Source organism: Mastomys coucha, unplaced genomic scaffold, assembly GCF_008632895.1.
Source record: "Mastomys coucha isolate ucsf_1 unplaced genomic scaffold, UCSF_Mcou_1 pScaffold16, whole genome shotgun sequence".
NCBI classification, from domain to species: domain Eukaryota; kingdom Metazoa; phylum Chordata; class Mammalia; order Rodentia; family Muridae; genus Mastomys; species Mastomys coucha.
In genome coordinates, this window is record NW_022196898.1 from 10,086,782 (window position 1) to 10,094,304 (window position 7,523).

The following is a 7,523-nucleotide window of genomic DNA, read 5'->3' on the forward strand; positions in this document are numbered from 1 at the left end:
TAAAAACCAGAATTTGCAACAACCTAGATGCCTTCCAAGAGATGGTTGGATTATGAAAATATGGCATATTTACATGGTACAACATTACTCAGTTTTTATATAGTGAAGTCATAAAATCTGTAGGTAAAGGATAGAAGTAGAAAAAAAATGTGGAATGGAGGTAACCACATAGCAAAAGAAAAATTTGGTGTGTATCCATTTATATGTAAATGTTAGCTGTTTCGAAAAGTGATCTATAGTCTGCAGAATCACAAAGTTAGGTGTAGAGTGAGAGATCTGATAGGAGAGAGAGAGATCTTCCTAAGAAGTGAAAATAGACTAGATCTTTCTGGATGGACAAAGAGAAGACTGAAATGGAAGGATAAAATACGGAGGGAGAAGGAGTAGGGGAACGAGGGAGGATAGCTAAAATCAAGGTTCATTTGAAGAGGAATACAGAAACCTAATACAGTCAAAACATTTTATACATACACAAAGGCAATCTAAATGAAATTGCCAAAATAATGGAGGAGATAGAGCCCTAACTGGACATCTCTCATCGCCAAGTGATGCCTTAGGACAGAGAATGGGTTACATGTAATCAAGTCATTAAACAAAAGCCTCCCTTGGAAATCTCCAAACAAGCCAACCTGTTGCAAAGGCTATCAGTTGCTTTCTACAAACTGCTAGAAAGGCCTGATAACTTAAGATAACACCCCCACCTGAACTCATTGAACATAGGAGAAGTTGAGCTAGTGCCTAACAAGAGCTTCACCCTTACATTCCAGTGTCTTTGGAATAGGCATGCTATCAAAAGAGAAAAATAATACCAATCTAGCTAAATACTTTTTCATTTACAAAGGTATCCTGTCTGTAAAGTCCATGGAATTAATAGTAACAGTAAGCTTATAGAGGTAACTGTAAACCCCTTGAGTTGGGAGTGGCCAGGCCCTAATGCCAGACTGCTCTGACTGTGGAGCCCAGCATCTCAAGACTCAGGAGGCTAAGTTTGCCCTACAAGAAACAAACAAACAAACAAACAAACAAACAAACAAAAGAAAAGAAAACCTCAAGATTAGGCCTCAGAATCTCACCAATCCCTGAGCTTATTCTAAAATCAGGTCACAGAATCCCACTAGTTTCTTAGCTTGTCCCAAATTCAGGCCACAAAATAGCACCAATCCCAGGCTACCTAGGAAAGTTGCAAGCCCTCACAAAGAAATCTCATATAATGAGTGCCTCCTGCTAAGTTACTTGCTGTTTTTTGTCTGAGCAAAGGCAGCCACTCTCTTTTGTCTTTCCCAATAAATCTCTTGTGTAAGGTTTGTTAAGCAGTGTGCCTTTATGACATTCCTTGGCTCCTGACTGCTATGATACCTTTCCCTTCAGAGCTGCAACATTTGCATTGTAGAAACCTTTCTCCTTGAAGCTGTAACACTTACAGTAACTAAGCAATATCTGATTTGAGCCTACTTCTTCTGATGGAAGCCATACACAATGCTGTTAGAGTGATGATAAACATAAAAGTAGATATTTCAGGGACAACCAAATACTGCTGTTCTACAAAATGAACATAGCAATAAAATGACATACAGTGACATTCTGCCATACTCAAAGACTCTGCGTGGTCAGCCATCATTAGAGAAGCTACCCCCTTCAGAAGATGGAAACAAAGACAGAGATCCACATTCAGACAAGAGACAGAGCACAAGAGACCTTGGACCACCAGCTCTAAATATGATGCTTCCATAAAATCCATCTTCTCATGGAACCCTGTAGAAGATAAGGTATAAAGTGTTTTGTGTATAAATTATGGCTTCTGGTTTTGTGTTTTTATGTGATTCCTGAATGTCAAAATGAGTGTGTCTTTATGTAAGTATTTGTTCTTGTTCCTTTCTTGTGCTTTTCCTCCCTCTTTTTGTTTGTTTTCATTTAACTTTATTATTGTTTTTTAGATACCTTATTTTTTATAAGGAGAGACAGAAAGAGGATAGATCTAGAAGTAAGGGAGGTAGAAAGGAACTGGGAGGGAAAATCATAATCAGAATATATCATATGAAAAACATCAATTTTCAATAAAAGAATAAATGCTTCATTTTAGTTGAACATTCTTATCCATGAGGGAAATTCAAAATAAAACTATGTTGAGAATTCAAATGGCTAAGATCAGGGAAAAAAAAACAGAACAGAACAAAACAAAACAATAGCAAACAAGCAAAAACAAATGCATAAAAATTGAGAAAGGGGACTACATACTGTTAATACAGAAATAATATAGTAGAAATAAATTTGCCATATGATTCAGTATATCGTTCCAGGACATATCCTTAAAGGACTCTACATCCTACTGTTGTATAGGATATAGACTTTTCCTGGGAAGACCTTGGAGTAGACACATGCATGTACCTCAAATTGGGAGTCTATACCAAAGTATAGATACCACCAAATTTCAACTTGGTGAACTGTGAGTTTTATTAGGATTACATTTGTGAATATGGGTGAGAGGTTACTGACAACAGCAGAAATTACTCAAACACAGTTGCATCAACAATGCCCTCATCATCATGGGTGGTAGCTCTCAGAAGCTGGAAATCTAGAACACAGGTCTCAGCCTGAAGGCAGCTTAACAGATTGGAGTATGCCCTTTCCAGGTGACACAGTTGCTCTAAATACCTTCTTGTGAGCCGAGCTGGTTTCTTCGCTCACAGTTCAAAGTCATCCTTGTAGCTTGTCTGTCTTCTTGGATACTTGACTCTCTGTTAGTGACTTTCGGCCAGTTCCCTTGTTTACATATTGGGAAACAGAGGCCTAGATACTCTGGACAGTTTCAGAGATTCCCTGAAACTATTTTGAGTTGTTACTTTCTGTTTAAGAAGTTTCTATACAGGATGTATTGTTTCAATCTCAGAGGAAATGGGTATAAAATATCTACCCAACACATACCTAGGGCTATTTTCGTTGTTGCCCTATTCATAATAACCAGGAAATGGAAACAGCCTAGATGTGCATTAGCTGATAAATGCATAATGGAAAGTGGTTCATGTACACAATGAAATATTAGTAGTAAAAAACATTTAATAATGAAATTCAAAAGTAAATGGACAGATCCTGATAAAATGGTTCTGAGTGAGGTAACTCAAGCCCAGAAACTCAACTGCTGCATGTTCTTTGTCATGTGTGCAGATTAACTCTGAGTCTTTAGATAAATGTATTCTAGTTGATTTACACATCAAAGTCAGAAAACTAGTAAGACCATAAAAGAATTTTTTTAGAAAAACAGATGTTATAAAGAGTAAGGGGGAAATAATGGAATAGGAAGGGTTTATGGGGTGATGGATGAAAGGTCAGGGGAGTGTGAAGAGTGATAAATAACAAAATCCTTTTTAAAAGCTTTTTAGAAATCTACTATTTTAGATGTTTCCTAAAATATATACATATATGAAAAGCATTTAAATGGAGTTGTAATGTATCAAAAGAACCATGACTTTCTCAGCAACCATTGTCTAGCAAAGAAAAGGTTCAGTGCCAGATAAGGGCTACCTGTTTCCAGTTTGTTGGTTATTGGGTCCTATAGTTGACCCTTAAAACTTAAAAGATATTGCAATTGTTCTTGGATACTGTCCAGAACTTGGTGGTAAGACTCTATAGCTGAGGATATTTGAGTCATACAACATGGAGAAATTAAGCTTGTACTGATATGGTAAACTCCAGTCCTGCTGGCTATGTTTTATGGTTTCCATAAACAGTACTGGGAAGAAAAGTAGTTATCAATTGTAAGTAAATACACAAACTGTGTGATACTCCCACAGGGTGATGTTGGTCTCATATTCATGCCAGCTGATTACTTTATACCCATGACATCTATCACTAATTATCTAAATAAAGAAAAGCTTTCACTTCCATAGATTTCTAATCAAAATGTTACATAGGTGATACTGATATCATAATTGCTTCTCTCTGAAATTCATGAGTCAGGCCTGTTTCATCTGGACTTCCATCAACACTCCTATCTCCCAAGCTGCCATAATAAATAATCAGTCCTTAAGAAATCAATGGCATGTTTTTTAGCCTAGAGGTCTAAAACTTCCCTTTCCAAATAACATTACAGCAATATCCTACTTACAAGTAGAAATTTCTATTCTAGTTTGCTGTCTGTTGCTCTGAAAAAAACTGACCAAAAGAAATGTGTCATAAGTCAGGTGGTGGGTATTTTAATGTACAAGTTATAGTTATCACCAAGAGAAGCCAGAACTAGAGCTCAAGACTGAAATTTGGAGGCAGGAATTGAAGAGACTATGGAGGAATGCTGCTTACTGGCTTTCTTTCCAGTTTTCTTTCTCATACAACCCACAATTATTTGTGCAGGGATAGCATAGCCTTCAGTAGTCTAGCCCCCAACCCACGCCCCACAATCACTAATCAAGATAATGTCTCATAGACATGGCTAGAGGCCAATGTGATGGAAACATTTCCTCAATTTGTTTCTTCCTCCAAGGTGGATCTTGTTTGTGTCAAGTTAACAACAACAACAACAACAAAAATTAAGTAGGATAGTAGTGTTGTCATGATGCCAAAACCAGTTATGAAGATTTCATTAGAAAAGAAAATGACAAACTGATATCCGTGATTAAACCTTTACAAAAATATTTGTAAACAAAATTCAAGAATGCACCAAAAAGTTCACTCACCATAAGTAGGCTTCTTTGGAGATGCACAAGAATGGTTAATTATATATTTACAAATAAGTGTTGTAAGTAACATAAATGAATTCAAGAGGAGAAATTATATGCTTGTTTGATAGGTATGGGAAAAGTTTCGACAAGCAACACTCTTCACAGCAATACTCAAATGGGAAGGGACATACCTCAACATCAAAATGGGTATATGTGCAAAAACTGCAGTTAACATTATTTGAGTAAAAATGACGTCTGTGCAAGTTGTCTACTTAGGTTAGGGTTCAAACACTTCAGTAGAAAAATAAAGAGTAGATAAGAAATAAGTAACACTAGATGAAAAAGATGTGAATAGCAACGAGAAGTCAAACTTTCTTATTTGCAGGTGACATGATTCTACACCTGAGCCTAATGCTCTATCATGACTATGGATATCAATAATTAATATTGAAAAAATGGTCACTATACAAATGGTATATATATTCAATGAAACCCAACTCCCATTAACTAAAGAAACCTAGGATAGCAAAAACAATTCTCAACAATAAAAGACCTTCTGGTGGAAACACCATCTCTGACCTTAAGGTTTACTACAGAGCAATTGTGATAAAAACTCCATGGTATTGGTACAGTGACAAGCATGAGGATCAAAGGAATAGAACTGAAGATCCAGAAATGAATCCACACAACTAAGGTCACTTGATCTTTGACAAAGGAGCTAAAATCATACAGTGGAAAAATTTCAACAAATGGTGCTGGCTCAACTGGATGTTAGCATGTGGAAGAATGCAAATCGATCCATTGCTATCTCCTTGTACAAAGCTCAAGTCCATGTGTATCAAAGACTTCCACATAAAACCAGATACACTGAAACTAATTGAAAAGAAAGTGGGGAAGAGCCTTGAGCACATGGGCAGGGAAGAATTTCTTGAACAGAACACCAATAGCTTATGCTCTAAGATCAAGAATTGATAAATGGGACCTCATAAAATTGCAAAGCTTCTGTAAGGCAGAGGGCACTGTCAATAGGACAAAATGGCAAGCAATAGACTGGGACAAGATCTTTACCAATCCTATATCTGATAGAGGGCTAATATCCAATATATACAAAGAACTCAAGAAGTTAGACTCCAGAGAGCCAAATAACCCTATTAAAAAATGTAGTACAGAGCTAAACAAAGAATTCTCAACTGAGGAATACCAAATGGCTGAGAAGCACCTAAAGTAATGTTCAACATCCTTAGACATCAGGGAAATACAAATTAAAACAACCCTGAGATTCTACCTCACACCAGTCAGAATGGCTAAGATCAAAAACTCAGGTGACAGCAGATGCTGGAGAGGTTGTGGAGAAAGAGAAACACTCCTTCATTGCTGGTGGGATTGCCAGCTTGTACAACCACTCTGGAAATCAGTTTGGTGGTTCCTCAGGAAACTGGACATAGTACTACCAGACGATCCACCTATACCACTCCTGGGCATATACCCAGAAGATTCTCCAACATGTAATAAGGACCCATGCTATACTATGTTCATGGCAGCCTTATTTATAATAGCCAGAAACTGGAAACAACTCAGAGGCCCCTCAACAGAGGAATGGATACAGAAAAAATGGTGCATCTACACAATGGAGTACTACTCAGCTATTAAAAACAATGAATTTATGACATTCTTAGGGAAATGGATGGATCTGGAGAATATTATCCTGAGTTAGGTAATCCAGTCACAAAAGAATCCACATGGTATGCACTCTCTAAGTGGATATTAGTCCAGAAGCCCGGAATACCCAAAATACAATCCACAAACCACAAGAAACTCAAGAAGAAAGAAGAGCAAAGTGTGGATACTTTGTTTCTTCTTAGAAGGGGGAACAAAATATCCATGGAAGGAGTTGCAGAGACAAACTATTAAGCAGAGACTGAAGGAAGGACAATCCAGAGACTGCTCTACCTAGGAATCCTTCCCATATTCAGTCACCAAAGCCAGACACCATTGAGGATGCCAGCAAGTGCTGGCTGACAGGAGGCTCTGACAGTACCTGACTAATACAGAAGTAGAGGCTCACAGCCATCCATTGGACTGCACACAGGGTCACCAATGAAGGAGCTAGAGAAAGGACACAAGGAACTGAAGGGTTTATAGCCCCTTAGGATGAACAACAATATGAACTAACTAGTGCCCTCAGAGCTCCCAGGGACTAAACCACCAACTAAAGAGTACACGTGGTGGGACTAATTGCTCCAGCAGCATATGTAGCAGAGGATGGCCTAGTTGGTCATCAATGGGAAGAGAGTCCCTTGGTCTTGTGAAGGTTCTATGCCTCAGTGTAGGGGAATGCCATGGCCAGGAAACAGGAGAGGGTAGGTTGGTGAGCAGGTGGAGGGCAGAGGGAACAGGTTTTTTTTTTTTCCCAGAGTGAAAAGAAGATACTGGGTCTCTGTAGTTTACTATGGCTGGAGAACTAAAGTGACATTTAATATTTCCCTCTCCTCCTACGACTTTTTCCTCCCCTTCCTTCTCTCTTCCCCTACTCTCTTTTCTTCTCATTATCATTCTTGTATTCTCTCTCTCTTCTCATCCTCCTCCCCTACCTCCCTCTGTACCTTCTCTCCCTGTTTCTTTTACATTCTGGGGAAAGTTATTGTCCCATAGAAAGACCGAGTTTGAGCTTGCTATACTGCTAAGGTTCACTTTGAACTCATGATTTGTTCCCAAGAACTCCTCCTGGGACTTCAGCTGTGATCTTTCATACCTAGAGTAGTCTTCCTTCCTTCCATTTTTTCTTTCAATTTGATTGAAAACAACTCTCTTCTTTATTTTTTCTTTTTTTTTTTTATTTTAGATATTTTCTTTATTTACATGCGAATTTCT